The 18,428-nt window shown below is 50.7% G+C and overlaps 1 protein-coding gene and 1 long non-coding RNA gene across 5 annotated transcripts in view; both read right to left on the bottom strand.

Moving 5' to 3' along the window:
• KCNB1 (potassium voltage-gated channel subfamily B member 1) overlaps positions 1-1,838 on the bottom strand; it is a 112,721-nt gene extending 110,883 nt beyond the window's left edge. Inside the window, exon 1 of the mRNA XM_068700542.1 lies at positions 770-1,838. The gene's annotated coding sequence lies outside the window, so the exon portion shown is untranslated. The remainder of the gene's footprint in view (positions 1-769) is intronic.
• A 4,960-nt stretch (positions 1,839-6,798) lies between these two features.
• Positions 6,799-14,890, bottom strand: LOC137865461 (uncharacterized). 4 transcript variants are annotated; one of them, XR_011101907.1, is made up of 6 exons: positions 10,717-14,890; positions 9,956-10,090; positions 9,384-9,611; positions 9,187-9,284; positions 8,224-8,645; positions 6,799-8,123 (listed from the first exon to the last, which is right to left on the bottom strand). It is a non-coding gene; the product is annotated as an uncharacterized lncRNA (long non-coding RNA). The 4 variants fall into 4 exon arrangements; XR_011101908.1 differs by having other exon boundaries at positions 6,799-8,645; positions 10,717-13,496; positions 13,706-14,890; XR_011101906.1 differs by having other exon boundaries at positions 6,799-8,645; positions 10,717-13,496; positions 13,870-14,889.
• Between the last annotated feature and the right edge of the window lie 3,538 nt (positions 14,891-18,428).

Below are 18,428 nucleotides of genomic sequence, written 5' to 3'. Positions count from 1 at the left end.
ATCTGACTCCCCCCCCCACGCCACCCACCACCTTGGGACCCAGGAGCTGTGCGGGAGGGTCGGCTGCACGCGCGGTGCTGGGGGAGAGGAGGTTGGGCACGGCAGTGGTGCGGGTTTTTGTGGGTTTTGCTTCTGGAAGAAAGGCTGGGAATTGGTGGATTAAAGGGCTCTGCACGGTACTGCGAGGGGAAGCTCCCCGAAAGGAGCCGGACCGACAGCCACCGGGGGTACTGCCGCCTTGGCCCCCATCCCGGAGAGAAGCGGCCCTGCCACCACCAGCCCCCGGCCGCCCCTTGCGACCCTCCCGGGGCAACTCCCCTCCGCGTAGGAGCCAGGGAGAAGCTGAAGCTTTTTATAACTCCAGCCTCGCAAATTTTCCCGAGGAAAGCGCCGGGGAAGGGAACGGGGGAGTATTTCCAGCCACTCTACCTCTCCGGGCTACCCAGGGACGCCCACCCCCCCACTCCACGCAGCCCACTGCATAAGAGGGAAACCAACGAAAACGGGAATAAGAACCACCCCCGAGCCTTCCTCGCAAAGCCAGCGGCTTAGAACAGCCCCGAGCACTGTTGCTTACACAAGATGGCACGAAGAGAAACCCCGGCGCAGGAAGGAACGGCTTCTCCCTGCCCAGCCGCGCAGCTCCGGGGGGGCTCTGCCCCTCTCCCCGCCGATCTAGGTGCCCCCCACCCTGGCAGCGAAACGCGGCCGCTGCTCCCCGGCCGGGGGAAGGCTCCCCTCCTCCGGGCCGAGCCCGGCCCGCACCTACCTCCTCCTGCGGGCTCCCAGCGAGGCGGTGCGGGGCTGTGCGGGGCCGAGGGCGGCTACATGGTGCGTCGGGGCGGGCAGCCGGGGCGGCCCCGCTCGCATCCCCCCGCGGACAGCCTCGAGGCGCAGGGATGGCGGCCGCGCTCCCGTCTGTCCGCGAAGCCCAGGGGGAGGGGAAGCGAAAGGAGGTAAATCGGATCCCTCGGCAGGAAGCTTTTCCGAGGCCTTCCCTCGGCTGCGGCTCCTCGCTCCTGCCCGCCGTCAACGCCGAAGCCGCATCTGCCCTCCTTCCCCCGCCCTTCTCCCGGCGAGGACACAAAGGAAAGCTCCGGTGCTTCCTTCTGCTGCCTCGTAAACGGAGATCAACAAGTCGAGGCTGAACCTCCAGCTTTTCCCTGCAATTCTGTCCCGGAGTTGTTTGGAGTGAATTGGAAGTTGGGGGTGGAAGAGAGGAAGGCAGCTCCACCGTGAGCTGGGATGCAGCATTGCAGGGAAGGTTAACGCTTTCCTGGCCTCGCCCCGCCGCCCCAGGCCGATTTGCAGCGGGGGAAGGCGCCCAGAGCAGCCCTAGCACCGAGGGGAGAGCCGCAGCATCCCTCCGTAGCGGGACAGGGTTATCCCCACCGTGCTCCGGCTCCCGGTGGTACCAGCCGTGAAAGCAGGAACAGGGATGGGAGCTAGGAGAAGAAGGATGAGCAGAGTGCTGATGAGCCCAGCAGGGCCCTCAGTGCTTTCTAGGCCCTGCTTGCTGAGCTAGGAGCAGCTGAGCTCAACGAGGCCACGCAGCAATCCGTGTGCTGGGGGTGAGCTGGGTCCTCATCCTCGCCCCAGCAGTCTCTCATCAAAGGCAAGAGCCTGTTCTCAGGATTGTTGCATGCATTTGCAGATAGAGACGGGAGGAATATAAATGGATCTCTGTTTTGATTAGGGATCTACATGTAATAATAATAACAAAAAAAAAAAAGAGCATCTTCTAACCGGAAAACACAGAAAAGGCAACACCGCAACATTCAAAGTCTCTCTCTACCACTTTCCTCCTTCCCTCCTAACAGGAGAAAACGGACCTCACCAGGAGCCTGTGGCTCCATTAATGCTGTTTAATGGGTACATTAGCACCACTTAACGCAGCTCACCTGCTTAGGCTGGGGTAGCAGAGGTGCACAGCTGTGCTCGTTAGCCTTTTCTCCTCTTTACATTCTCCTCTTTACATTGATTGACCGTGGCTCCTGGAGTCCTTAGTGACAATTCCCACTTCAGGGTTTCTAAAACAGGAGCCTGATGTCTGGCTTTGTGTGATTAACTTGGGAAAGGCTTCTCCTTGCTTTCCATGCTTCTCCCTTTACCCAGCTCCCCTTTCCTAGTGTACACAGTATCGATGTTATGCTGCTATCTTTGGCATTTGAATGTCCATGTCATCTTAAGAGATGACCTTCTGAAATCCCAAACAGTATTTTTTTGGCTGGATCCTATTCTCCATACCTCCCACAACAGCATATATCATCTGTATATCTCAGAAGTTTTTACAAGGAGAAGAGGGTCCCTACTTTCCTTCTGCAGATGGGGAAGTAAAGGCATAGAGAAGCACTCAGTGGGGAGGTGGGAGGAAGAGTTGGGAGCAAAGATTGTTGACCAGCTTAATCCCAGCCCAGTGCCCTTCCACTGATGTAGATCCCTCACATCATGCAAGCCTACAACCAGTACTCAGAGCACTTCATTTCTCCTCTCGCTTTCCCACAATTTCACCTCCAGACCCTACTTTACCCTTCTCACAATAGAGATGAAAATTCCTGACCAGGGCTGTGAAGCTAAATCTGTTAATGATTACAAAGAGCCTTGAAATGTCCAGCTGGCAGGCACTGCATGAGAGCAGGTTGTTTGTTAGCACTGGCATCCAGGGTGCATTATCTCCTGTTGTGACAAATGCAGTACGCTCTCCTGTGGAAAGAGAATGGTGGGAGGGAAAATGACAAGTAGCGTAATACAGGGACATGCATCAGATTCAGTACAGTTAAATCACTGGAAAAGAAGCAAATCAGTTTTATTAGCAGGGTGTTTGTATCTTTCTACATTGCTCTTGATACACTGCCCATGTCATGCACATGCTCTGGCAAGAGACCAGAGAACCAGCCATGGGTGGGGGGACATGAAGGGGCAGCATGGAGGCACAGGCTCCTGCGCTGCTGTGCGTTTGCCCTTCCACAAAAGCTGGGGATGAAAAATCGTACTCAAGCCTCAGGTGGAAGCAGCAGGAAGGAGCCCAGCAGCCCCTCCAGCTGGCTGTGCCTGGAGTGATCAAGCAGCCTGGGTGGGAGGAGAGGATGTTCCCCCCGGGATGTCCATTCTGTGCAGCACTTCTTGTTCCACGACTGGCAAGTTTGTCAGCAAGGGGCAGTGCAGGCCTGAGGATGCAGGAATGTGCAGCTTTCTCTCTCTTCCCCAAGGTTATCTAACCCGCTCTTGCTTTGGATATTCCTTTTGATTGATATTTTTTGTACCCTGAGCTTCTGCATACTTAATTTGTCGTTTGTTATTTCCACAGCCTATGGAGCCAGCCAAATGCCCGAATGCAGTCTGTTGCAAACCCACTTCCTTCCCAGCTATTATAGCACTTATTGACAAGGGAATACCTTCAACCTCAAGTACTTAAGAGGAAATGCACAGAGTATGGCTTAAGTGTGTTCTCCTGGGCCCACAGTCAGGAGTATACACCGATATGGATTTCACCTGCCAGCCAGAAAATGTGTGGAAGGCAGGATTTGTTGGGCTGCAGCGTGATAGCGTAGCAGGCTGAGCCTGGATGTGGAGCTATCCCTCTGCTGATCCGCAGTGACTCCTCTGCCTGCATAAGGAAAAGTATCACAGCTTCACAAACACCCACGCCCGTACAACAGTCTGGCATCTTCCGTCCATCCTGCGAAGCAAGAGGGGAGGCTGATTTACATTGTTTTCCTGGTCACAGCAAACAAATGGCTGGGAGGAAGAGAGGATCCTCGCGCACAAACAAGCCCGTGACCATCACAGCAATGGCATTCAGAACAATGGGTTTCCAGCAGAGAGCGGCACGGCAGCTCTGGTGGCCCACGAGTTTTGGCTGGTTCCCAATGCTGAGGGGATGCTGGTTTTCATGTTCTAAAAGGAGCTAGAAGATGTCACAATAACCCATATTGTTCTCACAGCCCTGGGGCCCTGTACTTGTACTTGTGAGCGTAAAGACAGCCACACACAATGAGCTGTCTCAGTTACAGCGTGTTTCCCATTATGTCCCTTTAAGGATTCCCTGAGTTTTCAGGGATTTTCTTTCCAGCCACGTTGGATATAATGGACATTTTCTTTTATAGTCTCAGATCCTTTCCCTTAAAAGGGGAAAAAGAATTATCAGTTTTCTTGGCAGAGGTCTGTAACAAGTGCTGAAAAGCGCAGAAAGAACTGGGATGTGTGGTGCAGAGCTCTTGTACTACCGAGAGCCCAGAAGCATGAAAATATTGGAGTACCAGGGAAAAATGCTGGAAGCAGATAGCAAAACACGGTCCAAAAATGAACTTTAAAGAGCCATGCCCTCCCTGGAACACCCAAGCAGAGCTTGGATGGCCGTGTCAGGAACAGCTGGGCTCCATCACCATTACATTCTCTGCTGCTGAAAGCTCTTTTAGGAGGGTTTTGGCCATAGCTGCAAGCCCACAGTGCTTTGGGGGGAGCAGGCTCTGCTTGCCCTGAGAAGGTTTGGTAGCAGTGGTTCTGTCCCTCAGCCTGTCCCCATGCTCCATTGTTCACCTTGCCCTCTACCACCCCAGCTCACACCATGGCATGAGGAAGCCTTTCCTGAGTTTTTCATTTATATTTGTAAGTCCACAGCAGTAGGGCCAAAAAACAGAGTCTTAGCTCTGTCAGCTCCCTGGGGGCCTCAGAGAAGCACTGAAGGGTCTGGGAGGGCTGAGCTGTGGGGCTGGGAGTCTGTAAAAACTGGAGGTGGAGAGAGGTCTCAGCAGAGACCAGGAACAGAGGGCAAACACTCCTTGGCAGAGGGCAAAGTCTCTGTAGACTCAGATGTAGAAGAGAAAGGAGAGGTGAGAACAGACCTCTCATATCTGGGAAAGCAGTAGCCACATGGGGACCCTGTCCTGCAAGGATGTGATGTTTTCAGCTTGTCCAGACTTCTCAGACACATTTGTGAAGTCTCAGGGGTGCCCAAAGACACCACATGGACCCCAGGTGCCGGGCAGGCTTCCCCTCACCCCGCTGTGAGCAGGGCTCAGGCAGAGCCGTGCTCTTGCCTTTCTGGGGCCAGTTGGGCTCTGGTGGCTCTGGGAACAGGGCAGGAAATACACCCGTACAAACAGGGGGCAGAGAACTTTTCTGATTGAGGTTCCCAAAGCACATTCGGAGCTATCCCCATTGGCTTCAGCTTCCTGTCCCTCCCAGGATGTGCATTTCCTCCCTTGTAGCTCTTAAGCAGCCTCTGTGCTCTCTGATCACGAGCACACAGCGCTGCTCCTCTCCCCAAGGATGGCTCCAGCAGACCCCCCCTCCATGTCAAAGACAATTATTTCAGGGAGAAAAAATTCCCAGGCTTTTCTGCTGGTTGAGGAATAAATGCCCACAGCTGGGCAATTTGTCCCTGTCACCTCTCTGCTAGGGAATTTGCAAAATGATCTGAGAAAGTAATTTTCTCCTAGCTGTCAGCACCACGGACTGAATCCTGGGGCCCTGCAGCAGTGCTCGGTCCTGGGACAGGTGGCACAGGGGCGCTGCTGTCCCCTGCACCCTATGCTGGGGCCGGGGGCAGACCCTTTATTCTCCCTGCTTGTGCTGTGCAGGCAGAGCTGGCACAGGGCTGGCAGCCACCTGTAACAAGTGACCTAACACCCAGCTTTAAGCAGGGAATTCAGTAAGGCAATTTGACCTGCTGTATTATTCAGCAGCTGGGGATTTATTAGGCTCCGGGGGCCTGGAGGTTCCTGCTTGTCATCCCAGCACCTGTCAGGAGGGAGGGCAGCGGAGCCAGGGCCTTTGGCTGGTTCTTGCCATGGTGGTGCAGTGACCACTGGGAGGGGTGACCAAGTACTAGGCACTCAGCACCCAGCTGCTGGGGATTGCATGTGGCCCTGTGGCTGTTTACACCCCTGAGCAGTGCACATTTACAGCCCTGGGGACTGTGCCATGCCAGCCCCATGCTGCCTGCAGGCAGAGCCAGGGCTCCAAGGCAGCAAGGCTGCTGCTGAGTCCAGGCAGCTCTGTGGAACTCCAGTGCTGAGCAGAAGACACGGATGGGGAGGGCTGGGACTAGATAAACATTGCAAACCCAGCAGTGTTTGCCACCAGAGGTCACAGGTAATGCTCCTCACTCCAGCTTGGAGGCAGCCTGGGTGCTCTAAGCAGTTGGAGAAGCAGCCTGCCAGCAGGCAGCAGGGAGCCCTTGCCTGCTCCAGGGGCAGCGGTGCTGGGAAAGAGCAGTAGGGGGAACAGGGAGCTCGGCTCCTGCTGCAAGAGACTGTGCTGGCACGGCTGCTTCAGGAAAGGCTTTTGGCAACAGGACACTCGGCAGCACAGCTAGCTGCCGGGGCTGCTCACGAGCTCCCTGTTCCAGTCCCTGGCAGCACCTTCCCTGTGTGGTCAAAGCAAACACAGCCAGCGCTGTAAGGAAAATCCAGCCAGGTCCCTGGGTGGCTCCCTGCATGCTGGAGGGGCTCTGTGGGGCAGCAGGGGGGCCTCTGGGTCTGTGCTTTCCAACCATCACCCCCCCCCCCAGTGGCAGCAGCTCAGGGTGGGCGAAACATCCACAGCTCTTGCATGCCCTTGTCACTGCCCAGTTTCCATCTAGACACACAGCTCAGCCCCCAGCTACAATCTCCTTTGGGGTCTAGTGCTGGAGTGATGCCATCCCAAAGCATGGCTGGTTTTCCCAGGATAAAGAGAGTAAGAACAGCTCCGCTCTTCAATCAGTGAGCCTGAAAGGACTCTGCAGCCAGCCAGCAGTTTCAGATGGTTCCTGGGAGGCGAATACCACGATATCCCCTTTTATACCGAGGGAAATTGAGACAGAGGAGGATTAAAGCAACCTGACAAAAGCTGTGTGGGGTGGGGGATGAATGAGCAGCCAAATGTACTCTAAATCCTAGGAGAGATCCTTCAGTGATCGTGGCCAAGATGCTTTGCCTCCTCGCTGCCACGTGCAGCTGATGGGGGGGGGGCACACTTCTCGGCAGAGACTCAGGTACCTCGGCAAGAATAAAGCTGATGGTGTTACTCAATATTTTAAGCTTTTTCTTGTTCATCTTTTATTAAGAACTTGCAGCAAATGGGCAAGTTTTGAAAACCCTGCATGATGCCAGCCCTTCTTGGCCATTCCCTGTTCTCATTTCTCCTCTTCCTTCCTGTTGGGCCACCCGACAGCAACAAATGCTGGAGCTGCAAGGAGGTCGGAAAGCCCCATGTCTGTGGCTGCAAAGTAACACAGGGGATGGCCCTCACATCTGATTTCAAGCAAGTATTAATGTTATGGCTTGTGCCAGTGGGACAGGCTACCCTGGGCAGGTCCCCCAGGCAAGGCTGGGCTTCTCGTGCCACCGAGGGCTGGCTCCTTGAGCTCCAGAGAGCTGCCATTTCGGTGACAGCCAGTTGCAGCTGCAGGAGTACCAGGAATTGCCTGTGGGGAGGGTCACTTCCAGCCTTTCTTGGGTTATTTTGCATCTGTAATGCATATTTAATAAAATACATTTTAATTTGCAGGATTACGAAGATCGTTTTAAAGCAGCTTATCTAACACTGTTCTCCTTCCCTGTTTTTCCCTGCAGTGTTTGTGGGTGATACAGAAGGCTGCAATAAACCATTCTCGAAGGCTGGCTTGGATTAAACTTCTTCACATGGGACTGCACCACTCCCCATGAATTGCAATGAGCTCTTCTAAACCTTCCCTTCTGCTGTAGGCATGAGTGCTGCAGGGGAATAACACCCAAAGCTCCCAACCAGACAGAACAAACAGGAGGTAAGCTTACAACATGAAAACTGCGATACCTCACTGAAAGTGCAGCTCTGTTCCCTGAGACTCAGGGGGAGAGGAGGGTGCTGAGCGGAGCCACAATGCTCGATGGAGGGTACTGCAGGTCCACGTTTTGGGACTGGCCACAGGACAGGGAAGTGCCAGCAGTAGAACAAGGCATTATCTGGAGTTGATGGGGAGAAAATGCTGAGGATGGAGCTCTTAGGATCACCTTTCTTGATGCTTGCATGGCCCCTCACTGAGGATGCAGGGAGGTTTCTTCTCCCCCTCGGGGTTTGCAGCCACGGGCCCTTTCTTAAAGGCAATTTCTTGTGATTCTTCTTTTGATGCTTTGTTTACTGTTCAAGTTGTTTTTCAGCTGGAAATAGAGAGTAAAGCAGATTCTTAATGACTTTATTTTTTTTTAAATACCCCAACAAAGAGAATTTGTCCAGAGAGCAGAGACCCCTGCTCAACACCTTCAGCATAAGGAGAATCTCATTCATTGGCTTCAAATTTAGGTACCAGCACTCCCCAGAGCCTTGCAGCAAAACCTTTAATAAAACATCCCTGCTCTGTTGAGAAAGTCATTTTTCAGGGTGATTAAATATCTAAAAAGTAGAGTGGTTTAGAAACGGAGATTTACTGTCATCTCTGATCTCCTAGCAATGGAGTGCTGTGAAAAACATTTTGCTGTCCAATCTCCTCATGATAACGCAGAATTAAGAGTTTTGGTGAATGCTTTGTTTGTTTGTTTGTTTTTTGCAAAAAGCAATCTCAGTGCAGCTTTCCTACAGAACCCATTAGCTTCCTTCTGCGAGGAGGGCAGAGGATCTGGCTGGAAGTCACCACCTGTATTCTCCCCAGGCCTGGAGGGATGTTCAGCAGGACTCATCTGCACCTGTGGAGGACAAATTAACATCACCTGTTTGTAAGGAGATGTCCTGTTTGACCTAGGTCATAGCCGTCACCAGCTGGGGACAGTCACCATGCTTGGGAGCATTTCTGCACCAGGGCCACTCCTGCCCCCATGTCCTTCATCCTCCTCCTCCTCCTCCTCCTGTCAGACTGCAAGCTTCTGGCACTCCCCTTCCTATGACACCTGGCAAACGAGGCTGCCCTCCCTGCCCCTTGCAATTACATCAGGCCACTGCAGCAAGTAAAGTGTTAACAATAACAGACCTGCCTCAAGATTACCATAATGGAGATTTCTATTTCAAAAGAGGTGTCAGCTCCCTGCCTTTGTCTTTTTCTGTACATTAAATATTGAATATCCAGCCAGTATAATGCAAAACTTAAAAGACCTTGAGTTCAAGCCGTTATGCCCCAGTAAATCAGAAATTCCCAGCAAACTCCCAAGCTTCTCACCCACTGTCAGGTTTGAAGAACGAGCAGCCATTGCCCATGGGTGCTTGCTGGATGTTTCTCCAGCCCTCACTCACCTTCTGTATCACCCTGTGTGATGGGGGATGCCAGGAAGGTGGAGATGCTCTCACCAGTTTCCTTGGGCTCCTTTGCCCAGAAATGAGAAGGTGGTTCTCTGTCCAAATCAATAGAAGAGGTTAATTAAATTCCTCTGTACAGCAGCAGACAACAACCTCCTCCCCAGTCACTGTGTGTGTGTGCAATCTTTGCTCACCTTGTCCAGACCTGTCTCTGGTTAAAAGTGCACTGGTTTTTGGGGTTCCACATGTGGCTGCATAGTCCTTCCCTGCCCTGTGCTTTGCTGCTGTGTACCAACAGCCATGGATAGCAGCAGCTCAAGGAGCTGAGCAAGTCCCCAGGGTTCGTGCTGCCTCCAAGAGGAAATGCCCAGGCTGCCAGCAGCTGCTGTCCCACTTAGAGAAGCTAATAGCCCCCAGGAATGCTGCAAACAAGGGATTCAAATAAAGATGCCTCATAAAAAGCACGGTTTTCAAGTACTGTACTCAGTAATAAAAACTAAATTAGCTTAAAACTTGCGTAACAATGGCTTGCAGATAGCTTGGCTCTCCTGCTGCCCCAGCACTGGCTGCTGGCAGCTCCCTCCTGCCTCTGGTCCCCTATAGCCACCAAAACTCCCCTAAAAAGCCATGTGAAGGTACCCCTGGGACTTGTGTCCCACTGCAGCCGTGCTGAGAGCCCAAGTAAGGTTGCACAGAGACAATATGTCCTGACAGTTCCAGACACTGAGCAGGTAACACTGGGGACACTGCTCCTGGGGTCACTTACGAAGCCTGCCACTTGCATCTGTGTGTGCCCAGAGGGAGTGCTGCATTTTTTGGTGTGCTCCAGAGTTCTTGCTGCAGTCAGAATCAGCACTGTGAATAGCAGCCCTTGCTGTCTGTTCTAAAAGCATCAATCTTCCTGGATTTTAATTTAGTAAACCAAGACAGATCAGTTAAATTTTGTAAGAAAACAGCTAAAACAAGTGTTCCTTATGGGAAAAAAACAATTAGGGTAGGAACAAGCACAAACAAGCAGCAACATCTAGGGAACCATCCCAGGAACTTCAATACAGAGTTTTACAAGTCTGTGCAGTGCGGTCTGAGGTGGAGTCTCCCAGCCTTTTCCTTGATCTGGGAAACGTGGTGCTCCAGCATTAATAATGGACAAAAGCACATTTTTCATCCAGCCAACAGGAACTGACTTTGTAGATACAAGCAAATCTGTTGGCCTGCTTTGTGCCATGGTGCTCACAGTTTCCATGTTTAAACGCAGCCCTTCCAGACCCTGAAGGAGCTCCCCAAAAGAGCAAGGTGCCAGCAGGAACGCTGCAGCCCAGAGATGTGCAGGTGCCCTGGGTCAGCACTGCATGGGCTGGGAGCTCTAAGTCTAACAGGATATTTTTTCCAGCAGGTAAATATTGCAGCAATATTCGCACACATAGTGGTGATGCTGAGTCACCCCAGAGCATCTTGTCCTCAGTCCCCCCTTGTGACATTGCCATCAAGGAACATCACCCCTCTGCCTGGGTGAGTGTGCAAACCTACCTGACAGCTACTTTTTCCCCTGAAATGTGTCTCTGTGATGCAGCTCACTTTGGCACACCCAATGTTCAGTTACTAGAAAGGATCCTGGGGCCCCCAGGCACCCAGTGCCATGCAGCACTGAAGCTGCAGGTTCACAGCTTCACAGCAGGTGTACAGCACTGGCATTCTGAGTGCCATTTTCTGCTGCCAGTTCTCCACCCCAACGGACTGATCAGTGCACTTGTTGGGTTTGAAGCTAGCCCTGTAGCAATTGTGAACAACCTTACAGAGAAGCAGAAGATGACCAGCTAATGAAAGGCAAGTCCGTGATGTTTTACTGAGTTTTCAATTCATGTTTAGCCATGATATCCTTTTCTGGCTGTAACGTCCCAAAGACAAATCTTCTGTTGTTAAAACCTAGGATTTGTAACCTCAGGTCTTTCTGCTCCAAATCAGAAGAGGTCAACAGGAGGAAAATAAATCTGAGAACAGAAAACAGCTGGTTTACAAGAGCAGCCTCCTACGGCTGCATTTAACAGGTGCATCTGATGCCTGATGCACCAGAGTTCTTTTGTACTCAGGTTTTGTCACAATTAACACTGCTCAGGTTGGAATTTTCCATGCTGATTATTGGGCTTTAAGTAGGAATCAAAGGCAATCTCAGGAAAATTAGCCATTTTCAGTGACTGAACCAAGAGAAAAGTATCCAATATTAACAGAGACAGGACTGTTATTAAGAGGGGAAAAAAAAAAAAAGAAAAAGAAAAGAAAAAAAGAAACTTGATCCAGATTGCACTTCTTCACAGAGGAACAAAGGAGAAGAACTAGGATTTTATGGGAAAACCTTAAATTCAGCAAACCAGATCAATCAGTCACTTGGTTTTGTGGTCCGAATACCCTTCTAATATAATAAGCTAACAATGAAATTACAACAGTTTAGCTAACAGAATGAAACTATGCTACAGCAAAGTCAGGAACCTGGGAGCTTTCCCACTACATTGCACCAGTAAATAATTCCTGTAGTTTGGGGACTCTGGTTCCTAATCTATGGCGTAAAACCCCACATTTAATTAAGAAGTGTGAATTTCTAAAAGAACCTGTGCAGAACGCCGAGGAATGAACAACCTTAACAGGTAGGTTTGGTGTGTAATCACACACTGGAGACACCAAAGGCACTCGGTGAGTTTTATACACAGTGATTTTGCCCAGCCTAAGGGGGTTCAGCACTGTGGAGGAGGGCAAAGGAGCTTCGGGTGGGTGCACAGGAGTTGCCCCTGGGCTGGGTGCACACAAATTGCAGCAGGATGAGGGCATCGCTCCGCAGGCTCACTGCACACTGCGGGGTGCTCCTGCCTGCCTGTGCCTCTGCAGCACGCACGCTCGCTCCTGCTTCCCACGGCATGCTGCGGTACTGAGCCGCTCCTCTTGCCTAGAGATCTGCTTTCCCTGCACCATTCACACCAAGGAATCTGTTGGGTTTAAATTCCTGATGGCAGCAATGTCCTGGCCCAGCCCTTTGGTCCGGTGCTGGTGCAAGCAGCTCCTGCGTGGCACACAGCACACATTCATTGACCCTTTGCACTCTGCTGGTGCTCAGGGAGATGGGACAGCAGCAGGGTGTCACAGGGAGAAAGATCCCAGAGGTAACAGTCCTCTACACAGCATTTACAAAGGGAAAAAAAAAAAAAAAAAAAAAAGGAAACCAGTAAAAACAACGGGGATGTGTCCCAGCACAGAGCAGGCAGAGCTCTCCCAGCAGCAGAGTGTGACCCAGGGCACATGCAGAGTTGCTGCAGCTCCCAGGCTGGCAGCAGGGAGCAGCTGATGTCCTTTCTATCCCCTGTAATAACTTGGACTTCATGATAACATGAGTGTTCTCAGTTCACCAATCAAGTGGTTAACGAGGCTGTTAACATGGACATTTAGTGCTGGTCTCATTTGGACTAGCTTCAGCTTCCAAGAGCTAGATCTCAGCCCCTCCTTACTGCTCAATACAGTGCCGTCTCCTCCCAGAAACCTCTTCGGGTGTATACTTACAGCCTGTGAAAGACCACAAAGCCCCTAAAACATTTCCCATCAGCACAGCATTGTCAGGAGAGAACCCATTTCATGCTGGGAAAGTCAGGAGCTCTGGTTCACAGCCACAGAAGGAAGTCACAGACCTCAACACCAGGGGCAGCAGTGGCTGGCAGCCCTGGTAAGAGACATCTCTGCCCTGCAGGAACAGCCTGGAAAGCATGAGCATGACCTTCCTGCACGGCGTGCCGGCATGGAGAGCCCAGCTGGGGCCACACAACAACCAGGATGCTCACTTCATCCCTAGCCTTTGCTGCAAAAATGGGGCATCTCCTCCAGGAGCTGCAGGAATTAAGTGATTTCCAGCCTTGCTAGTGGATTCTTTATTCCAGTCCAACCCATCTGAGGATTTTCACGGAGCTCAACCAGTACTTGGAGCCCACCCACAGAGCTGTGAATGGCGCAGGACCCAACCCACTATCAGTGGGTCTCTGCCTCAAACACTGCACGTAGCAGGGCTTATAAAACCATAAAGCCGGCACATTTCTGGCCTTCGGGGCTCCATCAGGTTGCATGCAGAAGGAAGTCAAGCCCATTTGTTGCTGTGTTACAGATGAAAGGACAGCAAGGGTATGGGGAAGAACCACATCTATATTTAAGGACTCCTCCGGTCGCTATGGTGACAGGGATTCCAGCCACCACCAGGATGCTCCGCTTGCCTCCTGCTGTCTCCTCGACAGAGCCCAACTCTGCAGAAGTCACTGGCCTCTTGCCTGGTGCTTGGGCTGAAGGGGAGACAAAAAACACAGCTCATCCTTTCACAGAAAGCTTTTTCCTCCAGAGGTGGAAAGCAATGGAGAACAGCCTGAGTAGGCATGCCTACAGCTGCAGGCACTGAAAGCCAAGCTAAGCAGCAGGAAGGCTCACACTCCCTCAGTTTGTGGGCTGCTTGGAGCCCCCATGGGCTGGGAGTCACCAGCAACACCAACCACACCTGGCATGTCCCCAGAGGAGATGACCACATAGCTCCCAATGTGTTCACTGGCTTGCATGCAGACCAGCAGCAGTGTGCTCCTTGTGCTGCTCACCCAGGCTCACTTTCCTTTGTCTGACTGGTCAAAGCCTGCATTTCATCCACGCCTCTGTCTGTGTACTTACAAGGTCCTCATCTCCATGGTGCCCAAATCTCAAGGGTTGCCAGGACATTGTATTTGCCTTTATTTTTTTTTTTTTTTTCAGCTATCTTGCTGGAATTTATAAACAGCAGAGTTGTATGTAAGACACATGAAGTAAATCTTCCCTCTCCTGTTGCTAAAGGCTCAGCTGTTACCCTGCATCCAATTTTGGGCACTGGTCATCAAGAATGATGGGGCTCAGCTGGCAAGAGCCCAGAGGGCAGCAACAGGAGTGACCAGAGATGTAGAGACAGCCTCTAAGGAGAGATGGAGAGAAGGGGTTCCATTCACTCATGGAAATGGAAAAGAGTAGGAATGAGGATGACAGTTTTCAGTTCCAAAAAAGGCTCCTGTAGAGGACTAAGGGCTTGCTTTCCTTATCTGCTGGGAATCAGACAAAAATAGCAGGACAGGAGAATTAGGATGGCTGTTAGGAGATATTCCTCTTCAGGGAGCCTCTGCTGCCCTCTGGGGCTGCTGCTTCATGCCCCAATGGTGCAGTGCACGCTGCAGCCCGAGCAGTCCCATTCATAGCCCTTGCTTAGCCACAGTGCTCAGCCCGGGACAGCACGGGTGGGAGCAAGGGTCCCAACCACCCCATGGGGAGCCCAGTGCTGCCCGATCATCTGGGAACCATCTCCTCCCCTTTTGTACTGGTGGCGATTCTGAGGGTGACCACTAGAGAGCTGCGTCCTGTGATGTGTGTCAAGGAAAACAGAGCTGCTATTTTTAATCCTAAGGCCTTCAGGTGAAAACTGCAGATTTCAAATGACTCCCAGCATCAGCTGGGTGCTTTTTGTTGTGAAGAAACATTGACAAGGGTCCCCACATTGCTGCAGGCAGGTTAGGAAAAAGTCTGACTTTGTAGTTCAGAAAATGATTTGAATTGCAAATATACCAATAAATAAATAAATAAATAAATAAATAATTGTTAGCTAAAACAGAAAATTAAATAGATTTTTAAAAATAATAATAAATTAATTAAAATTATCACCAAAGGGGGGAAAAATTAAATAAATAAAAAATAAATTTAAAAAACAAACAAAAAAAAACAACAGTGACTTTGTCTGAAATAGCCTTTTTATGTTATTGGCTCACAACCTTTACTGGTTTGGGTAACTTCCTATTCCAATTCCAAATGAGAAGGAAAAGAAACAAGTCAAAGCCCCAAAGTCTGCATCTACCCAACTCTATCCAAAACCTTACTCCTGACTGTGCCCTATCTTGGGGGCTGTGATTTCTTCCAGGAGGTGGCTCAGCACAGAGTAACCCTTGACCCTGCCATAGCACAACTACTAACTTGAACAATCTCCTACACTGTCCAAAAAGTTTCATTTCTGGTAATTCCGATTATAGTAAATAAAGGCTCAGAGGACTGTTACCAGGAACTGAAGGGCACTAAGAGCTGCCCCAGCCCAGAACAGCCAAACCACCTGGCTTCTCCTGGCCACATCCCTGTCTCTGCCTTGCAGCTTCTCCTGCCTATTTCGAGCTGCTCTTCCTGACTCACCTTGAGCTGCTGCCACAGCTGCAGGACGCTTTTGGAGAAAGAGGAGAAGCCAAAACGCTGCAGGGATTACCCTAAAAATAAACACCCCAAAGGAATCAGAGCTAATAAGACAAGTTGGAACCAGCAGAATCCCCACACAGTGCAAATGCCAAAACACAAATCAGCATCAACACTGCTGGCATGACAAATGCCACCGGTCTGGTGCACAAGCAGCAGGGTGGCTGTGGAGTTCATTAATTGCAAATTTGAGGCAGGCTGTTTGAATATTTGGGACCATCTATACCAAGATCCCTGAGCACAAGCAGTACTTGATTTTTAGGAGCTTGGATCAGTAGCACCATGCCCTGTGACCTTTAGGAACTGCTGGTTGTGGTTGCAGTGCCAAGCACTGCTGCAGTCCACAGATCAGCCTCTTCAGAGCAAAAAAAACAATTATTGCAGTGTAAAAGCATGAACATGGGTTGTGGCATGAAGTCCAACAGCAGCACCAGCATCTGATCAGCCAGCTCTGGGTATTTCTGTTCTTGTTAATAAAGAAATGAAATTGTGATGATTAAGTGGAAGCAGAATAGCATTGTTATCAATACGGTGTGCTTGTGCAGCACATTAAACCCAAGTAATTTAAATAGCAGAGCATATCATATAAATAATTCATCCTCTTTTGGTAAGCACAATGCCACCTTAGCTGCCTAAATTTTCAAGGAGGGGGATGCTTTTTTAGTTAAAATATAGGCTTATATAGATGTATGTGGGCCTTTAATTATTCATGCTTCAAGCAAACATTCTTGGTCATGCATTAGAAAGAAAAGGTATCTCTTCTTTCTGTAGATTACACTCAAACCACTGGAGATGTGAAAGAACTGAGCAAGTTTGTCCTGGGATGAGAGTCAGTCCCCACACAGCACAATGTCACCTGGGAAGAAGCATTTGCTGAGGTCAGGCCAAAAAAAGAACAAAGTGATAGTCAACTCGATGCCGAATCAATCTCCTCCAGTGACTGTCCTGAAGCAGATTCTCCCCAGCAGGGAGGTTACTACAGGGTTATTACAAAGGTGGATAACAAATGCAGACAATTCAAAAGAGTTACATGCTCTCTTCCTCCTGACCCTGCAGGCTACAGCCCTCTCCCTCCTCCGCTGATCTCCAAATCAGTGGGAGAAGCCTTCATCACATCATGGTGGATTTTTGGTAGGCCCTTCATGCATAACATAAGGTTATCACCAGGCTTGTATATACTCCATGAGGAAGTAAAAAAACTTCAGCTTTGCAGCTGAAGAAATCAAAGCAGAAAGAGCAAGAGCAACACCCAGGCTGCAGCGTGTACAGGTCTGGGGGCGCTGGGTGTTCTCCTCTCCCTGATGCCTGCTGCACCCAGCCAGGAGCTGGCCCTGGGAAGTCCCCGGGCAGGGCTTGGACCTCCTCCCTGGCAGCTGCTGCCAGCATGGGGCCAGGTCCTGGCCATGAGTGGGGAACCCCGGCATCCCGCATGATGGGGCTGCACTGGTCACAAGCGGGAGGCAGAAGCACTGCCTGTGCAGATGCCTCAGCAGCCTCTCACGGGTTGGTGAGCAAACTCTGCCAGGATGCCAGACTGCAAGGAGATGGCTGCTCTGAGGTGGAGGCCTCTGCTTTGGAAGCCAGTTGGGGTCCCTCCTGCCACACCACTGAGCAGTGCTTTTCTGTTACCACAAAACCAGAAAACATCGGTACATTTAAGCACTGTGTGTCAGGGGAGAGAAAAGGTTAAGCAGTCTTCAGCTCACAAGGTCACGCCATTTGCTGATGGGCGCTGTGGACCATGAAGGTGTTCTTGCCTGGGCTTTGCAGTTTTCACAGCCAGCCTAAGATGCACATATCAGCAAGCATCTCAGTAAACTGTGGGAAGCTGTTGATCTGAAGCAGAGCACTGCCCTGAGAGCTCTGCAGTTTTTGATTCATCTGAAGTGAAGTATCCAGAACCTCACTTTGCAACAAATATTTCCTCAAGAAGAAGGAAAAGTCAATCAATCAAACAAAGAAACAAAGCCAAACAAATGACAAACCAGACTGAGTGTCAGAAGGGCTCTACCACCACTCAGTGCTGCATGTTGTTTGAAGTCTGCCTTCATGCTTCTCCCCAAACAATTTGAAGCTGGCGCAGGCAGCTGCCGAGGGACCTTCCCAGCCTGCCAGAGCAGGACTGTTGGAATCCACTGAGCAAAGAACAAAATCCCAGTTTTTGACCTGACTTTAGCCATGGGAAACAAACATTTCAACAGATTGCTTGAAGTGTTGGGGAAAAGACAATCTTTTGTCATCATAAATTTTCTCTGGTTTATATTAACTAAAAACCTCTCTCAGACAATATCTAGTTTGAAAAAAATTGGCACTGAGGATTCATTCAAAGGAGATTTATACCCACAGACTGCTCTAGTGTGAGTTTCCCCAAACATTAACCTAAGTTTAACAAATAAGAACATGAAAAACCCAAAGAACTGATGCACATCTAACTTGCATAAGAAGGATACTTGAAGGCAGCAGGAATCTGCCAACATAAACCACCGTCAGGCTTTGCAATGCTGCTGTAGGCTTGCAAAAAACATGAACTGCAATGTCTCAGGAGGAGACAGTACTTGAAAGGCTTCCAGCATCAAGTTAAAAATTCACAGCATCCTAATCTGCACCTGGTCTGACAAAGTGGTCTCAGGAGGCGGGCAGGAGCCCTGGCCACCAGCTCTTATGGGGTTCAGGAACACCGCAGGGACATGTAAATTAGGTCTTTGTGACACCTGGGTTTTCCAAGGGACACTTTCTTCCTTGTGAACTTCCCCCAAGGGAAGAGGCTCTTCAGATACACTCAAGGGACTTGCAGAAACACTCACCTCTTTTTCTAAACACCCAGCTGCCCCCAAGTTGTCCCAAGCTGGCCGCCAACCTCATCCTGCACAGCCGGTCTGTCGCACAGAGCCCACACAGCTGCCGAGACGCAGCTCCCCACTCCCTCCCTCCCTCCCTCCCCCAGTTTGTCCAAACAGTGTCAGAGCACCCCAAGA

The sequence above is a fragment of the Anas acuta genome, chromosome 16 (assembly GCF_963932015.1).
Source record: "Anas acuta chromosome 16, bAnaAcu1.1, whole genome shotgun sequence".
NCBI lineage: Eukaryota > Metazoa > Chordata > Aves > Anseriformes > Anatidae > Anas > Anas acuta.
This window is presented reverse-complemented; position numbering and strand designations above follow the sequence as displayed.